At 51.0% G+C, this 12,264-nt stretch overlaps 1 protein-coding gene and 1 long non-coding RNA gene across 6 annotated transcripts in view; one reads left to right on the top strand and one right to left on the bottom strand.

Annotated features, from left to right (window-relative positions):
* Agpat3 (1-acylglycerol-3-phosphate O-acyltransferase 3) overlaps positions 1–12,264 on the top strand; it is a 77,427-nt gene that overhangs the window by 43,823 nt on the left and 21,340 nt on the right. Inside the window, exon 1 of one of the 5 annotated variants that reach the window (XM_021227497.2) lies at positions 9,573–9,594. The exons of 3 other annotated variants lie outside the window; for them this stretch is intronic. The gene's annotated coding sequence lies outside the window, so the exon portion shown is untranslated. Of the gene's footprint in view, positions 1–9,572; positions 9,595–11,654; positions 11,749–12,264 lie in introns of those variants that run through there. One more of the 5 variants, XM_040732307.1, reaches the window with a different exon arrangement.
* On the bottom strand, positions 10,458–11,549 carry LOC121134276. The gene is made up of 2 exons (XR_005871347.1): positions 11,012–11,549; positions 10,458–10,870 (listed from the first exon to the last, which is right to left on the bottom strand). It is a non-coding gene; the product is annotated as an uncharacterized LOC121134276 (long non-coding RNA).

The raw sequence follows: 12,264 nt of genomic DNA on the forward strand, positions 1-12,264 counted from the left end.
TTTGATGCAGTCCTTTTTGCTTTTTCCATGTGTTCTTTGAGTCTCAGCCTTTTCCTCCACAGAGAAGGTTTAGCCACGGTGATGGAATCCTAACGACAGCTAGCCCTTGTGGCCTTTGTCATGCGACAGCTAGCCCTTGTGGCCTTTGTCATGCGACAGCTAGCCCTTGTGGCCTTTGTCATGTGACAGCTAGCCCTTGTGGCCTTTGTCATGCCCAGCAAATGCTACGTGCTGGTTTGTTTACCCCATCCTTCCCAGTGTCTTTACAACCTAGCCCTGAGGAGAGAAGGGCAAGGCTAGGTTCCCAGAGCCCCAGGCCAACAGATAAGCACAGCACCAAGAACTGGAGAGCCCACAGATGGAGCATTCTGCATGGGGAGGACCTGGGGGCATCGTAGGCCTGCAGTGGAGAGGGCAGCTGTACCTGCTGGACGGAGCTGGCATTGGCTGTGGGGAGGGCCACCACCTAGGAGTGTTCAGACAAGTCATTCGTCTCTATCATAGGACATAGGTCAGGGAGCTTAGAGTAGGGCCAAACCCTGGTAAGAGGCGGTGTGCTGACACTCCACCAGAAGAAATGGACATGCAGGAATACCTCAGCCAAGCTTTGGACACACTGCACAGGAGTTCTCTGTCCACCCTGAGGGCCGTCCCAAGGGCAGGCCAGATGCACTGGAAAGGGGTCCCCAGAGCTGGACCTCCTTGCTCCATGGGTGATGCCATGCTTAGCTGGGTCTTGCTGAAAGGAAGTGTGAGATCAGTGTTGCACAAGCAGCCAGTCACTTCTGCCTTGGGTTAGTGCAAAAGTGGCCCTCCTGAGCTTGTGTGAACACGCCAGTCTGGAGGAGGTGTGAGTCCTCCCAGTGGGAGCCACACAGGTGGCAAAGCCTGGCTCCGCCTGTCAGCCCCCTGCCTGGTGTCCAGGCCCCTGACGTGATCGAGTGAACCTTTCCCTCACTCCACAGTGTGCCTGCCTTACTGGGGAGGGCTCCTTGTCACACCTCTTGGGAAAGAAGCTCCTGAGGCAACAGGAGGGATGGGGTAAGAGGGGAACCCAGTATTGATCTTCCAGGTGACTGATTGCGCTTGTCATTATAGATCACTCTGCAGTCAAAGCGACAAATGTCTGTTACCTAGTGTCTCCTAAGGGTGAGTAAGGGACACAGGGACTCCTAGTGGGGTGGTGCTGGTCTCTGCAGTTGCATGGGTAAAATCTTAGTCTGGAAGCCACAGAGCACAGGACACTGAACATTGCAGCTTCCATTTACTGCGTGCAGGCTGTGGGATAGTCTTCTTACAGTGCATCAGACACAGGAACTTAAGGGACAGTGTCTGGGGCACAGAATTGGGGACTCTGGGACTTGGTCAGCCTCCTGTTTGGACCTGGAGTCTCTGGAAAATGGGTAAGGAACCTATAGTACTCGTCGGGCCCAGCCCTGGGGCCAGCGCTGGTCAGAGCCCAGTGATCTACGTCATGCTTCCAGTGGCTCCTGGTAAAAGCTGCTTATTGGATTAGTGTGCACCCAACAGCAGAGCCTGCAGCAGTAACCCAGAGAACAGGCTTCTCTGCGTCATCTCTGGCTGTGAGGGTGCTGCAGGACATAGCCCTCAGGACTAACTACCTCCCTCTTTCTAGTAGTGGCTGTGCCTACCTGACTCGGGCAGTTCAGGCCCAGTCACAACCTTTTTTCTTGACCTGCACCCTAGTCTGCTGGGGCCCTGCGCTCTCGGCCAGGCTCCTCCCCACCACCTCTGAGAAGTTCACGAGACAAAGGGTAGCGATGCTGACCAGCTCCTCAACCTGCCTCTTCTCCGGGGTCTGCGTGGCGCTGCTGGCTGTGGCCCTGGCCTATTACTTCTACTGGTGAGGGAGGTCTGGGGTAGGCAGTGTGAGTCTGGGCACTGTGGTCTGAGTGCTGCGGGCGGGTGATGGTCTGTAGGCTGGAGGATGCAGGTGTGGGCTGTGCGGGTCCAGGGGATGTTGGGCAGTATGGGCGTTGATACTGTGGGTACAGACGGTACAGAGCGCACAGTGCAGGTCTGGGCATTGTGGGTGCAGATGGCGCAGGTGTGGGTGGTACAGCGGGGCTCTGGGTGCCTGGCTACTTCTGCCTCTGCTCTCCTAAGGGTCTGCTCTACCCTAAGAGCTAGAAGGGTCCACGCTACTGGAGGTCATCCGACCTGCCAGATCCTAAATCATTTTGGAAATTGTTTGCATGTGCCCATGTCAATGGGGGCGTAGGCACTGGATTCTTTCACTCTGGGAAGCTTGATCAAGCCTATCAGGTGTTTTCTTCATACTCTCCCGCCATCTTCATACTCTGGTCTTCACTGTCCCCCCTGCAAGTGAACCAGTGTTTATGGGATGTGTGGATGCAGCAGAGATTGAGTAATTCCCATCACAGAGACTCTCAGCCCGGGAGCTGGACTGTGCCAGACCTTGCACAGGACACCACATATCTGACTGCTTCAGGCCGCACAAAGGTTTGAACTTCAGGTCTCCAGTATTCCTCAGGAAGTTAGGGACATGATACTACTGTGGAAGACGGGGTGATAATGGGGCAGCCATCTGGTGGTTCCAGTGTCTCCAGAGGTTTTGGGTGTGCTGAGTGAGGGAACAGTGTAGTTTCCTGTGAGTTGGCATCAGCCCTCCCAATGTCCCATGCCTTAGTACATGCTTGGTTGGGCAAAGTCACCCTGTTCTGACAACACTGTGTCTCTTTCTAATGACAACAGGGTATGCAGATGGAGTAGTGGGCAGAGGCCATCAAACCTGACCTAGGTCCCTTGTTTATATAAAAACAGTTGGTACTATTTACAGAGGCCCACATGAACCCCATAGAGACAAACAATGTGGACACTGAGGGAGTCAGTAATACTAGCCCTGTTGTGGAACACCTGCAGGAAGAGGGGCTTTCAGAGTCCTTGGAGATGTTGGGGGGGTCCTCTCTCCATATGCTTTTTGTGTGTGTGTGTGTGTGTGTGTGTGTGTGTGTGTGTGTGTCTGAAGTGTCAACCATGTGTACTCATAAAGGAACTTGGCTTGGTGACACTCACATAGCAGGAGATGTAAACAGGTGATTTGATGAAGCAGCTGGTCAGAGTCTTGTAGGGAGGTGATTGGTCATCTTCAGGATGGGGCGGAACACAAGTTTCCTGACCTCAAGCTTCAGCAAGCCCCTGTTCTGACCCTTCCCTTGGGATCAGTGGGTTGGTCACATGGGCTTAAGTGGCTAAAACGGTCATTTGTGTTTTTGGAAAATGGCGCTGTTGTTTGCTGCTCAGACCCTTGGTAACCTGATAATTGGCTTAGGGGATTTTCTAGGCTTCAGTGCGCTGGCTGGGCTCCCTCCTCACACTCACTCCATTTGTCCTCAGAGCCACCCCATAGTCCTGATGGCAGCAGGTAGCTTATTCTCTTAGATGAGAAACAGGTGCTTATATTTTAAATTTGGATAAGAGTCAGCTCAGATTTTTGGAGCTAAAGTTTCTTAGGGTAGGCAGAAGTCCCAGTGTGTCATAAGGTTTTTTAGACCCTTTAATTTGTTGTATCTTAACATTTTTAGTATCAGTAGAAATTTAGTAATCCAGTTGATTGGACCTGATTAACATTCTTTCCCTTTTCCTTAGTAGTTTGTGTTGGGCTCTAAGATTTCATATTTAAAGTGGAGGTATCCCAGAATGAAATTCCTCTGAGGAGACTTAAAAGCCAGACTTTAAAAAAAATCTAACTTATACTGAACAATGAGAGGATTCTTTTATAAATAATGAAAGTCCCTGAATTTTCTCAAACATGATGACTTGGTCCAGATGAGGCGTGAGTTCTGGATAAGAAGGCAGGAATGCATAATGGCGGTAAGGATGTAAGAGCATCCTCATTGGGTTTTTGTTTTAATTTAAATTAGAAACAAGGTTGCTTCACATGTCAATCCCAGCTCCCTCTCCCTCTCCCTCCCCTCCTCCCCTACTCTCCCATCAACCTTCCCTCCCCCAATCCCCATTCCTTTTCCCAGGGAGGGTGAGGCCCTCCATGGGGGGTATCCATAGTCTGTCATTTCATACAGGGCAGGGCCTAGGCCCTCCCCCAAGAGTCCCCTCACTGTATTTTACCAAAATCAGAATTTGTGTTGTTTCTATAGTTTAGGAATATACCAAGTAAAATATCTTTTCTTGGGGGGGGGGCTGAATTTCAAGACATGGTTTCTCTGTGTAGCCTGGATGTTCTGGAACTCACTCTGTAGACCAGACTGGTCTCGATCTCACAGAGATCCACCTGCCTCTGCTTCCCAAATGCTGGTATTAAAGGCGTGGGCTGCTACTACCATCTGGCTTAAATTTCAGTATTTTAGTGTGTGCATGTGTATGAGTATATATGCACGTGCCTGTGTGTGTGCCTGTGTGTATGAATAAATGTGCATGTGTATGCTTGTGTGTATGCATACACGTGTGTGTGCCTGTGTGTGTGGGTATGTGTGGGCACCTGCCAATGGAATGCATGCAGAGGTCACCTTTATATGGGCTTTAAGGATTGAACTCAAGTCACCAGTCTTGCATGATAAGTGTGCCTTTAGCATCTCGCCACCCTGGAAACTTTAAAAACTATCTAAATATGAAATGGCGTATGGACTATAAATGGTGAGAGTTAATGGACGTGCTCAGACTCGGGATCCTCCATGGTTGGTGTAGGAAGATGAGATGCTCTCAGCATATGATGTCTGTATGGATGGACTGAGAAGCAGCTGTCACAGGCTGAGGCGAGATATGAATCTTGGAGTTCACTTCCTGGTTTTGCTGCACAGGTGCTGTTAGTGCCCTGGCACAACTCTTCCCTCCAAACTGAAGGGAGTCTTTCTTCCCCTGTTGATGGAACAGCCACAATATTTTCTGCTTCTCTGCAGTTCCTCCTCTCCCCAGAGCAGACTGTGGGAAGACTGTGACCAGCTCTGAAATGCCAGTTATCAGGCTCAAAAGAACCTTATGATGTCCAGTGTCTTCATTGTACAACCCTCACTGTTTTACTGGACTCCCAGTGCTTATTGCATAAGCAGAGTAGACCTGAGAGTCAGAGGAACTAGCTGCATGGCGTAGGTTAAGGATGAAGGCATCAGTCAGTTTTGACAATTAGTACTGTTGTTATTTAACCATCAACCCCAGATCATAGGTACAATGAGAGCTTTGTGTCAAATCTTACAAATAGGTTTAAACATTTCCCCACTAAAGTAAGTTTCACAGCTACATAATTAGCAGGAATACCCCTGTCCTGCAATGAAACACCATGGTCAAGAGCAAGTTGGACAGGAAAGGGCTTATTTGGCTTATGCTTCTACATCTAAGTGCATCATTGAAGGAAGTCAGGACAGGAACTCAAACAGGGCAGGAGCCTGGAGGCAGCAGCTGATGCAGAGGCCATGGAGGGTGCTGCTTACTGGCTTGTTCTCCATGGCTTGCTCAGCCTGCTTTCTATGTAGAACCCAGGATATCAGGCCAGGGTCTGGACTGCCCACAATGTCATGGATGCTTCCCCATCAACTAGTAATAAAGAAAATCTTCTACCGGCTTGCCTGAAGCCTGATATTAGGGAGGCATTTTCTCAATCAAGGCTTCTTCCTTCTCTGATGACGATAGCTGGTGTCAAGTTGACATAAAACTAGCTAGCACAGCCCCCAAGTAGTAGAATATTTATTTTGCATGTGGGAATTAAGTTATCTTGTACCATGGTGCATGTGTGGAGGTCAGGGAACAGCTGGAAGCTGGTTCTCACCTTCCATGTCATGGCTGTCACTGTGCAGTGCATGCCAGGCAGCCAAGTTCATGAGCGTTTGGGAGGTTCTCTTGACTCCGCCTGCCATCTCACAGTCCAGGTACCAAGCTCACACATGTGCTTTCTTCCTGGGTTCCAGGGCTCAAACTGAGGTGCTTAGGTTTGCAGGGTAGGCAGGTACCTTGACCCCCTGAACCATCTCCCAGCACCCATCATTCCTTGTAGTAGATCTTCCCACTGCTAAGGTGGTGACCATCCAGCAAGTGAAGCCCTTACCCAATGGGAAAGCACATGGACATTTGGATAAAATCTAATCACAATGACTGTATTAGTAAAAGAATAAAAAAATTCATTGTTCCATAAACCAGACTTTCTGTAAATGTTACTAAGAGCAGACGACATTTGAGGAAGCCAGGGACGGCAAGATGGCACAGTGGGTAAGAGTGCTTCTAAATCCATTGTAAAAGAGGAACCGAGTCTAAATTCTGTGTGTGATGTGATGAAATGCATTAGCATCATCTGTAAACTTTAAGACGCCGCTGGGGGCCACACCTATGATCCCAGCACTAGACAGGCAGAGGTGGGACCTGTGATCCCAGCACTCGGGAGACAGGCAGTCGTGGCACACCTGTGATCCCAAACCTTGTGGGAGGGAGGCAAAGGAGGATCTCTGACAGCCTGGTCTACAGAGTGAGCTCCAGGACAGACTGGACTACAGAGCGAGTTCCAGGACAGCCAGGGCTATGCAGAGAAACTGTGTTTTGAAATAACAAACAACAAAATGCCTCTAGAAGCTTTGAAGCAAGCTCAACAGGTTTTAAAATTACTGTTTTTCCTGTAGTTCTTTGTTTTAATGGTATCTTATCTAGGTTTGTCCAAGAGCCTTGAAAACACTGTTTCATGAGGGCTAATAACTGTCAAAAGTCATCCTAAGCCAGGCAGTGGTGGTGCACACCTTTAATCCCAAGCAGATCTCTGTGAGTTCCAGGAAACCCTGTCTCAAAAAGCAAACAACAACAAAACACTGGCAGAAGCATCTGGTAGGTTGTTACAGCCGAGTGGGAAGTGTCTGATGCAGGTCTCGGATGCCATCTGATGACATTCTCAGCCCTTGATTAGTGGCAGCTAGGGGACTCGTAGGTTCTGAAGGGATTTGCCCCAATCATAAAAACATTACGTCAAGCAGAGGTGGCTGTGAAGGTAGCTCAGGGTAATTTGAGTCTGGCCTTGTAACATCCCACATCACCACATCATGGAAAAGCAAGAAACAATGAAACCCCAGAAGCCGATGTGTGAGGCTACCTTGTGAATCGTTAGCATGGCCTGCACTCTTTTTCTGGAGAGTGATGGTTCACAGAAATGTCTCTCCAGGTTTGGGAGTGGGTGTGGCTGCCATGCGTACTGAGTTGTGCTGGGGAGGAGCTGGCTGCAGTGCAAAGAGACAGACCACTGGAGTAACAGAAGTTGGTGTCAGTCACTATTCCTGAGTGACCACATCAGGTGTCTGTGCCCACTGCATGACAATAGCTTCCCTGGGAAGTTCTGCTCAGCGGGTTAGCTTGAAGAGAGTTAGGATAGGGCTAGAGGTCAAAGGTCAGAGGCAGCACTACTGTCAAGTACATGAAAGGTCCTGGATTCCTTCCTCAGCATCACAAAGAAAAACAAACATGTGGTCAATGACGCAGCCCCACCCTCCTCTGCCACAGATGGCTTGTTGAGCTTCAATACTGTTTTCTTTTTTTGGTTTTGAGACAGGGTCTCACTTCATAGCCCTGGCTGTTCTAGAACTCACTATGTAGACCAGGCTGGCCTTGAACTCACAGAGATCCACCTGCCTCTGCCTTCAGAGTCCTGGGAATAAATCTGACTCTTTCAGTTCTCAGTGTTTCATAATTGTATAAGTTACTACTTTGTGCCAAAAAAATATGAAGAGCAGGACAGTGCCCTAAACCCTATTGCTCCGTAAGCTGGAGGTTGCCTTCAGGACATGCAGTTGATGTCTCCCAGGGGAGGAGCATCTGTGTTTCATCATGTAGTGCATGTCTCAGACCAACCGTTAAGGAGTCTGCAGCAAGGGTGTGGCTGCTGCTCGTCCCAGGATACGGTGTGCTGTGCTTCAGCGCTGACCTGATGTGGGAGACTGGCTGTGCCTTCAGCGCTCAGCCCTTCCTCAGGGGTCCAAGTGTCCGCAGTGGCACTGTCTCCGTAGTCACCTCACTGCCTTCTTTGGGTGATGCAAGCGTGGGTTTGTCCCTCTTTAAAAGCAAATCTTCGAAAAGGAAATTATTTAGACATTAGGGTTATGTGAGGTATCTTCAGAATTAGGACTGTAAACAACCTGGTAGCTTCTGGAAGCTGTGGACCTGTGGGTTGTTATTGTTCCATTTTGACCTGGAGGGCTGTGTCGGTGGCTTGGCTGGGGGCAGCATAGAAGCTGGGCCTGAGTTGCATGCTGGACCCAAAGTTGAGAAGAACCTGAGTCTGTCAGCCCCTTAGCTCCAGGATGGCCTTGGGTGGTTCCCCCATAGAGAAGGCTATGGGTACCTGTGTGGACCTGTCTGTCTACTGCATGCATGCCAGGGGAGCAGTGGATTGTGGGTTTAAGTGTTAAGACACTTTCTTCAAGCTGGTCTGCCACTGCCTTCCTGGCAGCTCTCAAGCCAGACTATGTGACACCAGGAGGCCCCAACTCTAGGCCTTCCTTGCTACTCAGTGCGTCCCCTTCCCACAAGCTGCCATTGGTCACACCAGTATGGCTAGCACCAGGTAAGTTTGGGTGCATTGGAAAGAAACTACTTTCCCCGAGGGGAAGAACCAGACCTCAGCTCAGCTCGGCATGCCCCGTCCCCAGCCTTGTCAATGGGTGGCCGGCATGGAGGTGGCCAGCATGGAGGTGGCCGGCATGGAGGTGGCCGGCATGGAGGTGGCTGGCATGGAGGTGGCCGGCATGGAGGTCCATTTCGTCCTCTTCTGGATTGTAGTTTTGCTCAACTTTCATCTCTCTCCCCGTCATCAGACAGAGCCGAGGGCCCTCCTCTCTTTCTACCTGTTGCTTTACCTTGCTGTATTCAGTGGTCACCCCCCCCATCAGCTGACCCTGGGTCACTCAGTTACTGCTCAGTAAGACTAGACTGTGTCTGTAGCCTGTGGCCCTTGCTCCACAGAGGAAGGGACTGATGTCCCTGCCCAGTATAGATGAGGGCTGGAGGGAAGTGACTATGGGAAAGACCCTACACTGCTGGCCTGGCAGGAGATGGTATGGCCCAGCTGCAGCTGCTTCCTGTACTTGCTGAGGTCAGGCAGAAAGCACACAGGTCAGAACCCTGAGTTGTACTTAGAGTAAGGAGGCCACGAGAGCACAGTCTTCCTGTGTGAGCCCATGTGTGCCACTGTTCCACCCACCAGCTTCCTGTGGCTGGGGCGTAGAGCATTGCACGAGGCTGGCCCTGAGGAGCAGTGAGGTGGTAGGGCTGCTGAGTGCGGGCAGTGTGGGCTGGCATCTCTGTTCCTGTAGGGCTGCCGAGTGCGGGCAGTCTGGGCTGGCATCTCTGCCCCTGTAGGCTTGCTTTCTTGCACAATGCTTTCCTGCCCCGCTCCACAAGCACTGCCCGTCTCATGTGCCAAGTGTGAACATGAGCTGGCCACGCAGCCAGCCCTGACGTTTCACCCACTTGGCAAAATGGCTATTTTTGTGCTCTGGGACATAGCTGAGTGGTCACTGTGCTATCCCAACTCCTGCCAGCTGAATCCTGTTGCCCTGCCGTGGGAAGAGGCTGCAGACTCCCCCAGCCATCTGAGATCCAGAGTCCAGGGAGAGGGGAGTGGAAGGGCAGGTAAGGAGCCAGGGTGTCCCGAGCCCCTGCCTGGTGGGAAGGGCAGAAGGCAGCCAGGAAGGGAAGAGCAGGGACAGCTCAGAGTGGCTCTGAGGGCACTGATCCTGCTGACCTGGATTCCCTGGTCACTCTCTGGGCAGAAAGAGTGTTGTCTCCCCAAACAAAAAGCCAGACTCGTCCTTCAACCACAAGAAGGTCATGTCAGTTCCCAGCACTTAGTCAGGCTGGGTGGCCCGACAGGACACCTCGACCTTGGGGACCTTGGCCTTGGCCACTGTAGGGTGGAGTTACTAGGATAAGTTATAGAACAAAACTTGAATTTGGCATAAAGTTTGGGGACCTCAGAGAGAAGGACACAAGAAGACAGCTGTTGTAGGACATGGAGTTAGAAGAATTTAGGTATGAATTTGTGTATTTTTCTCATTGGTGAGCTCTTCAGACCAGGCCATCCTCTTGAAGGGTCTGCCTCTTTAATGAGAACTGAGCCAGGCCCCTCCCAGGGGCCTCAGGGACAGAAGGCCAGATTCCCTTATCCCATTTAGCCCTTGTAGCCCAACTCCTGTGGTAGTGTCTGGTGCCTTAAGGATAAGTGAGGAGGGGGTGTCAAGGTGGCCATTGGGAGTGACCACTGCCTCAGTACAGGTCCCTGTGTGGGGTGAAGGGGACCTACTAGAAGTGGGAATGAATGCAGCCCATAGTCATGCTGGGGCTCAGCCTGGGATGGCACGGGCTACTGCATATGCTTATAGCAGCTGCAGTAACACCAAGAGTCTTTGCTACTCTTCATGCATTACTCTGTGTCACTCTTGATCCCACTGGCTGGGTGAGCATTTTAGAAGCTTTCTTACTCAAAACACATCTACTGAGGTTTTCTGAGTTTATATTCAGATGTGGAGCTCACATATTTGACTGTGGAGTAGAAGATGCTCCTAGCGCATGAGAGGAAGTGGGACTCTTTTCTAGTTTTCCGTGGTCACCTTTCAGGCCAGTCTTCTTGATAGCTACGGGTCCCGAGTGGTAACACTCCACTGCCATGTGCCCTGTGGAGGCCGAGGGGGTTTTCTGAGACCAACTTAGTTGGTTCCGTTTGAATCTCCACCTTCCTGAAAATGTAGCTTAGATGTGTGGAGTATGGTGCCAATTTAAGGTGAACATGACAGTGCTCTTGTGCAGAACCAAGGCCTGCGAAAGGCCTGCAGACAGCCTGCACCTCTGGGTTTGCCCCGCAGAGGCGCTCTCAGGAGGATCCTCAATGTTCCTATGGCACCTGGAGAGTCTGGGGCAGGGACATCGTGGAGAAAAGTAGCAGACAGAGAGCATGAAGGCACTGGAGGCCTTGTCATGTCCCACCCCACCCAGCTGAGCTTCTCTTCCTGAACCGCCTGTGGCCCCAGCCCCTCCCTTTGGCAGACATTACCTCTCTCTGATTCTTCCGGTTGGCAGTCTTGGGACCTCAGACTTCTGACAGGGTGAAGAAAGGCTGCACATTTACAGGAGCTGGGCTTGGCCTGAGGGAAGGAACGTGAGCTCTCCCCATGCCCAGAAAAGGCTAGAATTCACCTCCACCAGTGTTTTTACATTGTGAGCTGCAGTGTGTGTAGTTAAGTGTGTGACTAAGAATGACCACTGTAATGGTTATTATGCAGGAAGTAACTCACCCACTTCTCTAAGTGCAATCTGCCATGATACTGTGCGGTGTGTGTAAGATGACTGATACATTGTATGTGTGGAGTGTGCATGTGGGCATTATGCATTGTGTGGCTGTTCACACTGTTCACATGTTCACACGTGACTCCTGCTCACTTGTATGCCATTCATGCTGTGTGCTTGTGTGTAAGTGCACCTACACTATGTACATGCATGATTTGGAGCATGGCATTCATGCGTGTGTGCTTGTGTGTTAAGTGCACCTACACTATGTACATGCATGATTTGGAGCATGGTATTCTGCCTTGGCCTCGGGTGGTGTCCTGGTGTAAGAAACAAAGCCGCACCTGTGAGCCCAGAGGCCTGTCACAGGCCCATTGTGTAGTCATCAGGCTGGGAGCTCTGGGGCTCCCTCTGCTTGCCTTCCCACCATCACCACTGCTCCGGCCAGGGCAGCCATCAAAAACACCCTGGAGGCCGCAAAGATTCTGGAGCTGGGGACTTGGAGTAAGTGAGGGACCTGGGGTTTTTCACTTGCTTTTTTGCTTAGTAGCACCCGGGCCTGATCTGCCACTAGAGTTGCGTCTACTGCCCCCTCTGTCCACTTCCCTGCCCCATTCTATAGAAACAGCCCAGGGGCCATTAGCACTCAGCCTCAGTCACCCGTCCGTCCCACACTAAAAGCACTCAAGGGACATTGTCATTTCCCTCTTGTCCTCTGACTCCTCCAAAGGTGTTGAGAGGGGTTCCAGGCCATGCTGGGCTCTCATAGCCCCTGTGCAGTGGTCAAAGAGGCCAGACACAATTTGCTTGGCTTCTGCTTGCTGGAATGACATGCCTGCAGCTCCAATGGTGATGTGTTTTTTCTCTGGCCCAAAGCTATCCCAGCTGGCATCCCTGGCAAAGGTGTGGCTCAGTAGGCCTGGTCCTGGATGGGAATAGGATGGGCTTTGAGTCTCTGGGACTTCAGGCTCCTGCTCTGAGGAGTCCTCTGCCAAGTAGTTCTTTCAGGAAATTGTAGTA

This window comes from Mesocricetus auratus, unplaced genomic scaffold, assembly GCF_017639785.1.
Source record: "Mesocricetus auratus isolate SY011 unplaced genomic scaffold, BCM_Maur_2.0 Super-Scaffold_100027, whole genome shotgun sequence".
In the NCBI taxonomy this organism is placed as follows: Eukaryota; Metazoa; Chordata; class Mammalia; order Rodentia; family Cricetidae; genus Mesocricetus; species Mesocricetus auratus.